At 47.8% G+C, this 14335-nt stretch overlaps 1 long non-coding RNA gene across 1 annotated transcript; it reads left to right on the top strand.

The window, feature by feature from the left end:
* The first annotated feature begins 234 nt into the window (after positions 1-234).
* Positions 235-13193, top strand: LOC108962074 (uncharacterized). The gene is made up of 4 exons (XR_001990570.3): positions 235-388; positions 5654-6309; positions 7567-7701; positions 12993-13193. It is a non-coding gene; the product is annotated as an uncharacterized LOC108962074 (long non-coding RNA).
* The last annotated feature ends 1142 nt before the right edge of the window (positions 13194-14335 follow it).

Raw genomic sequence — 14335 nt, 5'->3', positions numbered from 1 at the left:
TGGGACAGACACCTGAGCTGCTCTGAGGTGAGCACAGCAGCAGCAGCTCTGCTGGGCACATATTGATGGCACAGCCCTGCTGTGGGTTGTTTCTAGCAGCTCCCGGTGCAGGAGGTGAGCGGGGGCTGAACAGCAGATGAAGATGATTTGGTCTGTCAGGAATATGGACTGGTTTTTTCTCTGCTGTTAGGACGTGGTGATGACATTGCACAGATGGTCAGGAGACAAAGCTCGGCATGGCTGTGCCTGGTCATTTCTGCCCCGTGTCTGGGTGATGCTGACAAAACCTTCTCAGTGAAATCTGGCCTTCCACACAGACCAGCAGTGACACCAGCAAGAGAGGGGGACCGAAAGCATATGTGCAGAGCCTTGGCAGTTTGGAACAGAGGTATGTGCAGGACTTCACTAATCAGACAGGATTCTTGGGCGGCCAGGGCTGGCAGGCAGGTCACCTAACCCCCCAAATTTCAGTCGAGGCACCAGAATTCCCCGTCCTATTCTGCCTTTTAAGTCTTTTATCTTCCAAGTCTGCTATGTTAGATAGTAGCACAGGCTTTCTTCCTTTTTTCTTCACACATGATATATATATATAAATGTATATATATAATTTATAGATAATGTATACATAAAATAATATTCAGTCTAAATACATGCAGACACACATGAAGCATGGTGCAGAGCCTGTGGGAAATACTGTCTGCAATGGAGTTTGCTAATTACAGCAGCTCTAATGGCAACTTCCCCCCACCCTTCCCAACAGCAACAGAGATCAAAACCTTTTTTGTTTAAAATATTTACTGTACAGCTTGCAAAGCTTTAATCAACGTAACATGACGTTTCCTTGCAGCAGCCGAGTAATAAATAAGCAATTAATGGGGAATTGAAATCCCCCCATTAGCTGTTTGCAGAGCCTCACTTCCCACTGCACAGACGCTTTCAGAGCGTTTATGGCTGTGCCTGCAGCCAGCTGTGCCCCCCGAGCTCAGAGCCAGGCAATGCCCCCTCTTTGGCAGGGGCACGAGGGGTTCCAGATCAATCCTGCTCCTGCTCTGGCAGCCGCCACAAGCCTGGGTGGGGCAGGCGGGCTGGGAGCAGCAGATCCACTCACAGTTTCTGTCTCTCCCACCTGGGAATGGGGCTTTGGAGGCTGTTGGTTTTGCTTCAGTGAGTGTGACTGCACAGTTCCCAGGGCCAGGCAGGCTCTGTTCCAGTGGCAGTGAGGGCTGGCACAGGGAGCAGGGCTCTGCACATCCCTGGGTGCCATGGAGCTGGCTGCTCCTGCACTGGGACACCCCTTGGGCAGCCTGGCACCTGCTGCATGGGCTACAGCCCTGCTGGGCTTGCTCTGGAGTGGCCCATTGGCCAAGCCAGCACGTGCTTTCTGCAATTTATATGCTTTTACAAAATGTAACTTCCCACCATGGCTAAAGCACCGTCCTGGCTCTGCCTCAGGAAGCAACATGGAGGAGGCTTGAGGCCCCTGGATAATAAAGGGGTGAAATGCACACAGCATAACCCCTTCAGAGCATTCCCTAAAGCCCTGCCCCACACCTAAAGCCACAGTGTGTGAGAAGAGCCTACACTGAAGCCACAGCCCTGGCAGCTTTGCCCAGCAGCTACCAAGCTCCTTGCTGGGCAGCTGCCCGTGTGTGCCCTGCAGCCACCCCCTCCAGCACTGCTCAGGAGCAGGTTCAGGGATGCCAGGTGGGTGTTGGGGCACTGGGGGAGCTGCTCTGTACCCAGCCAGAGCAGCACCAGCTGCTGCTTCCCAGCAAAGGCTCCCCACTGCACGGGGAGGAGGCAGCACAGAGCCCTGTGCCTCCCAGCCAAGCATTAGTGAAGCTTTTTAATCTCTCACTGTGGGATTTCTTTTTGCTTCGGCATCGCACCATAAAGTATTTCAGACAAGGTGACATTTTCCATCTGCATGAAGTGCTTGCAAACAGTGTGAATTTAACTTTTATTGGCCTGATTTAGGGGTATGGAACTGTGCATAAGTCTTGGTCTCTCAACCTATAGCCTTGCACTTCAAGTGATGAATTAGTCAGTAAAATAAACAGGGCATTATCTAGCTGTACACACGTCTGCATCTTCCAAAGAAAATTAAAGTGTGTCTGAACGTACAAAAGCTAATGATGGTGAAATCAACTTGGCTGTAAATTAACCAAAACTCAAAACTAATGCAGAACTTTCTGAGAGCTTGGAAAAGCTCTTCTGCTGGAGCAGAATGCTCTGCATGTAGGAGGACAGGGTGACCATGCTGAATGGCCAGCGCCCCACTGTCCCTCTGTGTGTGTGGGTGATCAGCAGGCCCCATGAGGTCTGAGCAGTGCTTGGAGTGAGATGCTGCTGCTCCTGCAGCTCCCATGCCATCCCCAGTGCCCAGGGAAGGGGGGATCCATCAGTTCCCATCTGCAGCCATTGACAAACGTTGATGTCTTAATGGCAAGCACACACCTGCAGCTGGTGTGATGGAATACTGATAGAGACGTTAGTGCCAGCCTGACCATGGGGTTTTATATTTCATTTAACCCAGAACACAGCACACTGCAATGTATACATTTGTAACTGCTCCCTTGATGGTCTCTCTGGAGTATTATAAAGATTTATCATGTAGTGTTTGGTCAATACTAAATACCGTGAAATGTCAGCAGAGCAGTTCTTGGGACTGCTTGAGCAGTAAATAAGAGAATCCTACAATATCCAAAAAGAAATGAACAGGTGAGCAAGTAACCTTAGAGAAACAAAATGAAACAAACCCAATCCCTAACCTTTAGAAAAAAACAAAGCAGGAAGGATTTTTTTTATGAAGTCCCCTTGAGTTTTAATGCGATATATGAATATTTGTCATTTAGATGCACTAGTCTGGGGATGCTGCACCATGGATATTCGGGGTCACTCTCTCTTCCTACCCTTATGAAATCCTGGCACCTGCTGCTCCATGACCCCGTGGCAGCAGCTGCAGAACAGGGAGCAGCAGGAGATCCTCTGCATCCTCCCCTGCAGAAACCTGCCTGAGAAACAGCAGCTGCTTGGTGGGATTGGGGGGCACACCCCTTCCCATTGCTGACTGCTGATCACTCCCCAGCTAATGGGGGGGATTGCTCTGAGAAAACCTCCCAGGATGTTTTTTTTACAGGTCAGAAGTTGGCTACTGCTGAAACATATGTTCCTCTTTGCCTGTCTCTGACTTGCAGAATAGCTGCTAACTAACCAAAAGACAACATGGTGAGCCAAGGCTATTAGTGAATAATAATGCCATTTGCAGGCAGCAAAGGCTGAAAGGCTTCCAGAGCAGTTAGCAGTCTGCAGGCATCTCCCAGAAATGCATGAGCAGAGCTCCTGTGCATCAGCCAAGGAGCAATTATTCTTGGAAAGCACGTCTGCCTCAGCTTTAAAACCTTTTCTAGTGTCTTGCGTTTAGAAAAAAAATTAAACATGCTGAAAGAAAGCAGCGAAAGTGGAGCAAGGGACTCCACAGGCCGTGAATGAGCACGGCTGCAGGTATGGGCACCCCCTGGCACCTCCAGCTCCACGCTGGGTGCCCCATGGCAGCGAGAGCCAGCCGGGCTGCCTGGAGCTTGGCCTGCAGGAGCAGGAGGTGACCCCTCTGTGGCCCTTCCCAAGGGCAGAGGTACAGGCAGCATGCAGAGCTCCTAAAAATTGCATTTTTAACTGCAGTTACGATGAACTTCAGTCAAGCAGGCTTGTTTGTTGTTGGTTTTTTGGTTTTTGTTTTTTCCTTTTGGCTTCCTTGTGGTTTTCTTTTCCCCAAACATCTCATTTGTAGCAGAAGATTATATTCCTAATGGGGTCTTTCTGAGTGCAGTATTGTACACAGCTCTGCTCTTTAAAGAACTAGCATGGATCCTAACAACTCTCCAGGCAGGAAATCTGGGGGGAGCTCTGCTTTCCTGCTTGCTGATCTATGGCTGAGTTCAGCGATCCCATGGAGCCCATCAGTGCAGTGCCTTGGTAGCAAGTAATGACACAGGGAGCCACCAAAGGACTGCTATATGGTCCAGACATGGGAACTTCTGAGAATAATTCTTCTGCAACATTATTATATTTTTTGGCAAATCACCGAGATGTTTGCTGGTTTATGCCACAATTTTATTTAATCACCATAGTGCCATCTTTTTCCCTTTTTATTACATTTTTCAGTTCCTGTATGAGACTTACTGTCAACATTTGTGTGTCTATGTTGTGACATCTTTTTTTTTTTTTGTTCACTTATTTTAATTATGCATTTTATTTTAAGTGCATTGTTTTATGACATCACTTGTTAATTGTTCAATTATCACTCTGTTCCTCTGCTGCTCTGCAGTGTGCAGTAGCCTTGAAGTGCTGTAGAGGCACGCCACAAACAGGGGAAGCAAAAAATCAGCTTAAAAACCCAAAGATGCATCGCAGGCAGTTCTGTGCTGTTTAATTACACCCTGTTTGACAAGTGATTGGTAAGAAATGAGCTCGGTAATGGCAGCCCGGAGCCAGGGAGGGAGTGCAGAGTGAGCTCCAGGTGTGCATCCAGGGCACTCAGGTGTGCATGCAGGGCACTCAGGTGTTCATGCAGGGCACTCAGGTGTGCATGCAGGGTGAGCACCAGATGTGCATGCAGGGCACTCAGGTGTGCATGCAGGGTGAGCTCCAGATGTGCATGCAGGGCACTCAGGTGTGCATGCAGGGTGAGTTCCAGGAGTGCATGCAGGGCACTCAGGTGTGCATGCAGGGTGAGTTCCAGGAGTGCATGCAGGGCACTCAGGTGTGCATGCAGGGCACTCAGGTTGTGCCAGGTGCAGGAAAGGCTGTTTGGGCTGCAGAGGCACCCAGTGAGTGGCTCAGTGTCAGCCTGGAAGGCCAAAGGGTGTCCCTCAGTGGCAGAGGAAGGGCTGGAGCAGACCAAGGGGTGTGTGAGGCTGGTTTTGGGACAGCTGGGTTCTGAGGAACTCCCACCCATTTTTGGGAGACTAGAGGCACTGATGAGGAGGTGCCCAGCTCCTCTCACACGCCCAGCCCAGAGCTGTGTGTGACACCTTCTCCCAGGAGCTGTGCACATTTTCTCCCCTCGTTTTTATCAAACAAAGCCAAACCAGCCTGAAGCTGCTTTTTAACACGAAACTCTTCATTAGATAGCTCACACAAAGCATGCCAGGTGCACCGGGGCATGTCCAGGTACAAAACATTTTCATTTGCAAACCCAGACCGTTCACCAGTTTGGGAGAGATGTCTGGTTGATGGCTCGTGTTTCTGTGAGGAATGCAGGAGTTTGCGACCCACTTATAACCAAAGCCTGAGAGAGCTGAAGATGCTGAGATTCCCCATCCATTGCTGCAGTTTCTCACTTGTTTTACAGTAATTTGATGTTGCCTGAACACAGTGGTCGACCTTTTTTAAACTGCTGCTCGCAGGGTAGAGCAGCAGGGATGAGAAACCTTCTGCTTTAGCTCAGAAATAGCACAGATCAGTGGGAGCAACCAGGGCTGCACCACGGGAGAGAGGGGCAGTGGCCTCTACTCACTGCTGAGGTTTAATACATATACAGAAAACCATATTGCCTGCCAGAGAAACTGCATGTTGGCCTGAGAGGCTGCTGAGGCTTAGTTTGCTCTTGAACCCTGGATCATGGCTGGTTTTACATCCTTTCTCTCCTCAGAGTGTGCTCACTTGAGAGCTCTGAATTACTCAGAGTCCTCAGAACACGAAATGGAGACTGTGATGAGCACCATGACGGTCCTGCTCCACCTGGAGCTGCCAGTGGCAGTCTCCATCAGCTGAACACCTTTAGGTTGTTGTTCTTTCCTCAAGGCAAAACCTGCATCTCACAATATCCTGAAAAACCTCTGAAGTCGGTAATTAAGGTGGAAAGGCAAGCACAGCAAGTGCATGGAGGGAAAATCCCACTCTGGCCAACTGAAATTTTATTTGTGCCCTAAACTGGAGAGCAAAACCAATTAAGAGGAGCAGTGCCCCTGCATCCTGTGCAGCCTCGCTGTGCCTGAGCTGTGCAGGACCAGATTTCTTCTTAGGGCAGCACAGCTGGGGGAAAGGTAAACCACAGCACAAGGAGATGGAAAACATGAACAGAGAAAGGAGGAGAGGATGAAAGCAGCACTCAGAGTCATCTGGGTGCTAGGGAGCATCTGCTGTGTGTACAGAGGGAAACTGAACACAGGAACGGCTCTGAGGCTGCCACGCTGGATGTTCATTGCACAGACAGGACTGGGACAGAGGAGAACATCCCCACGTTTCCAGCAGGTTGTGCACAACGTGTGGGACTTTCACAGTGGCCACAGACACCAGAAGCAGTGGGTAAGTGCCTTCCTTTGAGTAAACTGCACCCTCTATTTCCAGAGGCGAGAAGCCCAACCTCAGAGATCACAGGGATTTTGCCTGATTAAAGACCAGAATAAATTCAGAGGCCAGGTTGTCTGGCTGTTGTAGCAGCAAATGTGGGAAGAAGGGCCTTGGGCTATTTTCCTTGACACAGAAAACTTACATGACAGAACATTTGATGTGTTGATTCTATTTTTTAAACATTGCCTAGCACAGACAGCAGAGCTGGCTGCAGCTCAGCCAGCATCAGCTCTGCCCTGCACAGCCTTGCAAGGCAGGAGAGCTGGGCTGTGCAGGGCAGAGCACCTTTCCTCAGGTGTATTTCCTCAGGCGTCCTTTCTCAGGTGTCTTTGCTCAGGTGCCTCCCCCACATCCAGCACAGGTTAATGATAACCCCTGTGTTCCTCATGAGCTGTTTGCAGCCAGCCTTTGGCACAGTGTGCTGCTGCTGCTGGCTCCCCCTCAATGACTGTGCTGCCACCGACCCAAAGTGCTCTCCCCTGGCTGCAGCCCCATGGGGACAGCTGGGGGGACAGTCCTGCAGGGACAGCTGGGGGGACAATCCTGCAGGATCCACAGCCCCAGGTGTCCCCAAAACCTCGGTGGCATGTTCCAGAGGAAGCACTGCATCCCCTCTGCTTTCCCTTGGAGATGGGATTCGGTACCTCCAGTACCTCACCCCCTCCCCTGCTGAGACCTTGTGGGGAGGGGGGAACACCCAGACAGACAGACAGAGAGGTTCCTCTGCAGCATCTCTGCCTCTGGGCTCAGTGTTGTGGCTGACACCTTGGGAGGGAAGTTATCATGCTGGGGAACCTTGCTGAGGCCTTCCCACATTATTATTATTATTATTATTATTATTATTATTATTATTATTATTATTATTATTATTATTATTATTATTATTATTATTATTATTATTATTATTATCATTAATGTTATTATTGTTAATGTTATTATTATTATTATTAATCATTATTTATTTATTTATTTTCTAAGGGAGGAGGTTCTGGGGAGCCTTGATGGGGCATTTGGCTGCTGGGATCCCTTTTACTGGTGCTGGTGTGTGACTAGGACAAAATCAAGCCTGGCTGTCAGGTCCTGAGAAGAAATATGCTCAGAAACAGGGAAAAAAGATAAAACTCTACTTTCTGCTTTGTTGTTGGTTTTGTACATAGTTTTGAAAGCAAAAGCAATCCTAAATCTTCAAGGCTGAATCTTTGGTTTTGTCAGATTTTCTATTCAACAGCAGCACCTCAGAGCTTGTGGACAGAGCTGGAGTGCAGAGAGAGCTGAGACTCTTCCAGCTGGAAGGATTCTCCAGCCCTCACTTCCTGACAGAGGCCATGGAGATGGAGGTGGCAGATGGTAGGTGGCATTTGTTTATCAAAACAAGAACTGTGGCATCTCTTGGGGGGCTGGAAGAATGGCACAGCTGAAGTGAGAAGTTGTCTGTGTGCACTCACAGCTACTTCCTCTGAACTGGAAAACTGCTCCTGTTTGGTGCAACTTGCAGAACAATGAATTTAGCCCAGGAGAACCAACAGGAAGGGCATCAGCCTTGTGCTGGGTTTGAAGGGAAAGTCAGCAGGGCTGTCACACCTCTTGCCATCACCAGGAAGCCCAGAGCTTTGACTCCAGAAACAATCACTGAGGGCTGGGAGGGCATCCCCATCAGAGGTAACACCAGCTCCACTGGTGACCCTCAGCTCCAGCCACTCTAGATCACATTTTCAGGGTGCTTTCCTTGTGCTCAGGCCTGCGGCATCCAGAAAGGGATGCCATAGTCTGTCTTTAATATCTAAAATATTCACACTATTTGACTGGAGAGGCTGCAGACCTGTTGGGTTGGATTTTTTCCACCCATGAATATTGCCAGACTCTCTAAGAATATTCAGGTTTTCCAGCCTTTCACCATCCCTGTTTTGTCCTAGAAAGAAAAATTAATCCAATTTACTCCTTGTATGCTCCAGACTCCCAAATAAGCAGGGCAGCCACAGCAGAAAGATGAGGTGCTCAAGATGCAGCACAACTGTAACATCCTCCTGGGAGGCACCTGAACTCTGGAGGTAAATGCCTCTCTCAGGGAATGGGGGGAATTAGCAGGGGCTTTCCTTTGAGCCGTGCAGGTTTTGGCTGATTTCCTCAGTGGAAAACACTGGGATGGCTGGGAAGGAGCAAGGAGCTCTGAGTACCAGGGCAGATGTGCATCCAGACAGATGTGGTCATTCTGCCTCTGGGGCAAAGCCAGAGCAGCTTTAGGATGAGAATGGAGATAAATGGGAATAAAAATAAAGGTATGGGAGGAGAACTGGAACCCTAATGTTGCTTTTCCTTTCAAACTGATCTGTACACATGTCACACAGTTGGATGTATGAATAGTAAATTATTCTATTCATTTCTTACTCTTGATGAACAGTAAATTAGTCTAATAACATTTACTGTTCAATTCATTGATTGTCAGAGGGAGATTAGAGGCAAATAGCTTTTAAGTCTTTCCAGCTGCAAACATTAGAGTTGTCTAAAGTTCTGATTTTTGACTGTAATTAGCTGCAGCTCTGCAGCATCCCCCTCCAGCTCTGCTCCCCCTGCCCAGCTGTGGTCTGCCAGCCTGGGGCAGCAGGCACCCAAAGATCACCTCAGCCAGGTGAACTCTTGACAGAGCAGGTAACAAAAGTTCCTGGTTTTAACACTCATGTACCCAAATGGCACAAGACAGCAAGAGCAGTTGGGCAGTGGAGGAGAATGCAGAGAGCTGTGAGGGGTGCAGGGGGTGTGTTTGGGTGTGTTTGGGTGTGTGTGTGAGCAGCCAGGCTCTCATGGCAGGAAAAGCCTCTCTCTTCATGTCTGCAGGGTCTGGAGTGCTCCCCTCCCCAGGCGGGCTCCCTGGAGCTGACACCAGTGGGATGCAAGGGTTTGAGCAGGGAGAGCAAGGTCCCTAAAGCAGCAGAGGAGCCAGCTGCAGAGGGATGCCTGCCTCGTGGCTGTGTGCTCCTCGTTGTCATCCTGCTGCCCCTGGCCCTGTGCTCTCAGGCTCTGCTGGCCATTTAACAGACAGAATTACCTGTGGCCAGGAGAAACCATAAACAGCAGAATCATTTCCAGCCCTGCCACAGCTTGGAGGTGTTTATTACCTTTATCTACACCCTGCCCCCCTTTTCTTCCACATGACTAAAGAAGTAAATAAAAGTAGCCTCCTCTTGCTATGCTAGTCAGGCTTTGTGTCTGTCCCAGACGTGCTCTGAGACACCAGGGATTGGGGAATTCATCCCTGCTGAATCCCAGAGCCCAGGGAGGGTTTGGATCACCTTCAAGATCACCGTCCTCCAAGCCCTTGCCGTGGCTGGGGACACTTCAACTCCACCAGCTTGTTCAAAGCTCTGTCCAGCCTGGCCTTGGACACTTCAGGGCTTGGGCATCCTCAGCTTCTCTGGGCACCCTGTGCCAGAGCCTCACCACCCTCACAGGGAAGAATTTCCGCCTAATATCTAACTGAACCCCCACTCTCAGTTTAAAGAGGGTTAGCCCTCGTATGACCCCCTAAATGGGGTAATTCCCCTCATCCTGTCCCTCCAGCTCCTTGAAGAAGGACCCTCTCCAGCTGTCCTGTGGCCCCTCCAGGTCCTGGAAGGGCTCCCAGGTGTTTCTGAGGGATCAGCCTGGGTAGCCAGCACTGCTGCTGGGGCTGGAGTGGCACCAGGAGCTGCTGGGGCAGCTCAGGTGAGGCTCCTGGCACAGCAGCCCTGGCTCTGGGCACAGCAGGGCTGGCTGGAGGAGCTGTGGGCACGGGCAGCCACCAGGACAGATGGGGCTGGTTCAGCTGTGCAGATGCAGCTCCTACTTTCCAAGCACGTGGGCTGAAAGCAGCAACAACCCAGCACTCACCACATTTCAGGGGAATTTGCTTTCAGCAGAAAACAGGCATGAGTGCCAATAGCAGGGTTTGGTGGGATGTTCCATGGGGAACATGGGGAGATGTTTCACTGGCTGGGGTTTGGGCTGTGCCTGGCTGAACTCACCTGGCTGGGGCAGTTTTGGGCAGAGCTGTGCTCAGGGCTGGGAGCTGGGGAGGCAGGAACTGAGTGGGACCAGGGCTCCCACAAAGGCAAACAATCCCTCAGCTGCAGACAGGGATTAATGGCACAGCGAGATCTTATTAAAGACAAGGCTTCTCATTTAAATTTCTCGGGTGTTTGCTCATTTCTCTTTTTGCTTCCTCTCCTGCCCATAGAGCGACCCACAGTGATGAAAAATGTCAGAACTTGGGGGAACTGGAGTTGTGACTGCTTGGATGGGGCTCGTGTTCAAAGCTTTACTGTTCATGCCTTTCTTATCCTAAGGTTTTCAAATAGAAATATACACACACCTTAACAACAAAAGGCTATGATGACTGCATTGTCACCAGATAAAACTGTACTAAAAATAAATAAATGCTGCATTTAGCATGATTCAGTAGGCAGGGGCCTTATTATTCTTCCACCATTCAAAGGCAGATTCAGTTTCAGCACAGAGCACTCCATCTCTGTAGCATCCCTCACCAGGCTGGGGCTTCTCCCAGAGCTTCTCTCTGCTCACAAATGCAGAGTTAAGGGTAACCAGGGCGAGTGTTGTGGTCATTGATGCATGTTTTTAAGTGGCAGGACACAGAGAAGAATCTTGGTTTAAGTGTAATAAAAGTGAGGTCCCGATTTGTTAATGAGGAGCATTGTCTGCTGCAGACACTAATTTCACTACAGGGTGCAGTCTTCAAACTTTTCATTCTAATTAGAATGCATTTCCATATTCTTTATCAATTTCTCCCCTTATTGAAATCTTCTCAAATGACCTTTTTTTCTTCGCTTATGACTCATCCCAAGATTTTTATTTTTCCCAAAACAATCATTCAGATGCAAGTGCATTTTTTCCAGTAAACACGTTGAAAAACAAATGACCTTGCCAGCTCATGCCTCCACAGTGGGAGAAGGGCATTAGCAGTGCAGAGGCAGCTACTAATAATACATGGGAAAATTAAGCATGGGAGAAGACCTTCTTCTGCTAATTCCTCCAGCATTTAATTTCCAAATGCCCTGCAGTAGAATGTGTCTCGAGCAGGAGCTTAATGGCCACCAAAGAGTTCCAGCAGTGGGAAAACAAGTCCTGACAGAACGAGGGGCATTTTATGCACGTAGGAAAATAGGTTATCTGCTAAGGAGGCTTTTTTTTAACTATTATTTATTTCCTTCAGCCCTCCACAGCTGTGTCCGGTTCCAATTTTTCTAATAAAGTAAATTATTAACTCGAGTTGACGAATTGGTTGGTGTTGGTAATGGGCTTTCAAAATGATTAGTGATATATACTCATTACCCAAATTAAAAAGCCATATTAAAAATAAGGAGAGGAAATGTAGCAGCATTATCAAAGTAATAATTTCTATTTAGTGCATATCTTTCCTGAACTTTGGCAAATGTTGAATTATGCAAGACAAACACTAATCTGAAAGCATTCTAATTAATGATGGTATTCCTTTGCTATCAAATTAAACCCAGCACATTCACAGTGCATCTGACTTAAATGTTATCATACATTCTTCACCCTTTGAGGAGGATTGTGGATGTGTTTGAAAATATTACACCTCTACACAAGTTACCAGGCTTCAGCCTTGGATCCTCCCTTGCCTTAGGATAATTATTAATGGCAAAGACCTGTGTAACTCAAAGTTCCCCCCAAGGTAATAACAATGGTAATAATGCTAATAGTGATAATAATGGGAATAGAGTAATAATAATGATAGTAATTATGATAATGAATTTTAATAAAAGTAATTTTATAAATTATTGGTTTTATTTATTATTATTATTAATAAAAATCCCTAGAGATGAGCATCTTGATATCAATTAATCACAGTGTTTGTAATCTAGGGTTTGCCATACTTTTCACTGATTAACAGTATCAAACAGTTGTTTTCCCTTTAAAGATGCTTTACAGATGAAAACATATTTATGAAACTTCTTTCAGAATAAAACCAATAATCAGGCAGGTAATTAAGCACAATGTAAGTGCTGAGCTTTCGAGTTAAAGACCTGTCCAAGCTGCAACATCATTTTTACTTTGTTATTATATGCAGAAAGCTAATAAAAATATAATTTTGAAAAAAAAAATTACATTAGTGATTTGCCAGAGCGAATGTAGATGTCAAAAATGCTAATGCAGAGAAGCTGTCAGGAGTTTAAATAGATTTTTCACTGACTTGCCGTTCTTAATTATAGCTCAGCACCCTGTACAGGTTAAAAAAACGCTGGGTTCCTTCGAAACAAACTATGAGCTCCTTGCCATCTCATCAAATTCTCCTTCTCTTTCTTTCGCATGGATCAATCAGATGCCAACACATAACATTTTTCACTTACATCTTTTCTTTAAGCTTCCTTATCCACTGCAATTATATTTTTACCCAAACCTATCCTGAAGGGGATAGAAGAGATTTCATGGAAGGAGCATAATTGGCAATTGAGCTTGCTCTTTTCGTTGGGCTTCTTTTATGAGAAAAGATAACGTTCTGTGTGGTAGAAATTCAGCACTTAAATTAGGGGCTATGCTGGCTACTTAGTTAAATAATCTAGAATAATCAGGTCAGGAGGGAATAGCACATAGCTTTGGCTGAATGTTTTGTATTAATTTTTCAGATAATGTAATTCCACGCACTAACTGGGCGTTGAGGAGTGCATCAGCAAAGCCTGGAAGGGGAGGATTGACAAGCTGCTGATCCAATCCTCTGACAGTCACAGGGTGCCATGGAAAAGAGATCCTTTGTTCTTTGGGAGCTGGTGAGTTCCATCAGGACCCACCCCCAGAGCCCTGGGCACAATATTAATGCTGACACTGTTGTCAGGGAGCTGCAGAGCCCTTAGGAAGGAACAATAACCAGCTCCCAATATCACTGGACACACTCATGCAGCTTGTTCTGGGGTGGGATCCCAGAGCTCTGGACCTTCCTGAGGAGAAAGGAAAATCCAATCAACATCTCCCCTGTCAACCTCCTCGGCTGCTTTCACTGCAGATGACCTTGGGCAGCTGTGCTGCAGTTGTGCCAAACTTCAGTGATGTCTTTAATTCCCTGGTGGTGTTGGGCTCTGCCCAAACAGAAGGCCTGGCTCTGCAGCACACCTCTCATGCTGGGAAGGCTTGCTGACAGAAGTTCCCTCAGCAGCCTTGGCGTGCTCTGGGCTGAGCTGTGGCACAGATGGATTTCAGGACTCACACGTCCTTGGGGTGAGAAAACTCCTTTCCTACCTCCTGCCAAAGGCCCAGCTCTTTGTGCACAGAATGGTTTGGGTTGGAAAGGACCTCAAAGATCACCTTGTCATGGGCAGGGATGTAACCTGATGGGGCTTTCCTGGGAAAGGTTCATGGTGAGCCCTGGCCCTGGTCAATCACATTGTGCTGATAAAGGATTTGGGGAGAGCAGGAGCAGCTCCACGTGCCCTCACAGAGCCCTCTGATCCAGCCCAGGGGCTGTTCCCTGCACCCAAGGGGAGCCCAGCCGGTGCTCAAGGGAAAATCTGCTTTTAGCAAAAATGTTCCTTGAAATCAGTTTGAATCAAACCTAGAAAAACTCTAATTATAAGCAAAATTTAGCCTGATGGGACAAAAATAAAAAGTATTTTAATCTGGGGCAGGATAGAAATTTACCTGCATTCATTGCCCAATCTGGGGTGTGGAAGCAACTGCTGCAGAAGAACTCACAAAGAATTTATTTTTTATGCATTTTATTGCACTGTCCACTTAATATTTTTTCATTAAGCTGGGAAACAAGGATGAGTTTCTACAGACAATGATGAGTTTCCACAGCCTGCTCTCCACATCTCTGCTCCTCTGCCAAGCAGCCTGCAATGAGACTGGCAGACACTGCATGACAGTGACCCTCCTCCTGGTGACCTCACGGCCCAAGGCTTCCATGGGAACATCATCCTCCAGCTCTGCTCCTAATCACCATGAGCAGGACTCTGAAGGGAGTGAGAATCCTGAT

The sequence above is a fragment of the Serinus canaria genome, chromosome 4A (genome assembly GCF_022539315.1).
Source record: "Serinus canaria isolate serCan28SL12 chromosome 4A, serCan2020, whole genome shotgun sequence".
Lineage (NCBI taxonomy): Eukaryota > Metazoa > Chordata > Aves > Passeriformes > Fringillidae > Serinus > Serinus canaria.
This window is presented reverse-complemented; position numbering and strand designations above follow the sequence as displayed.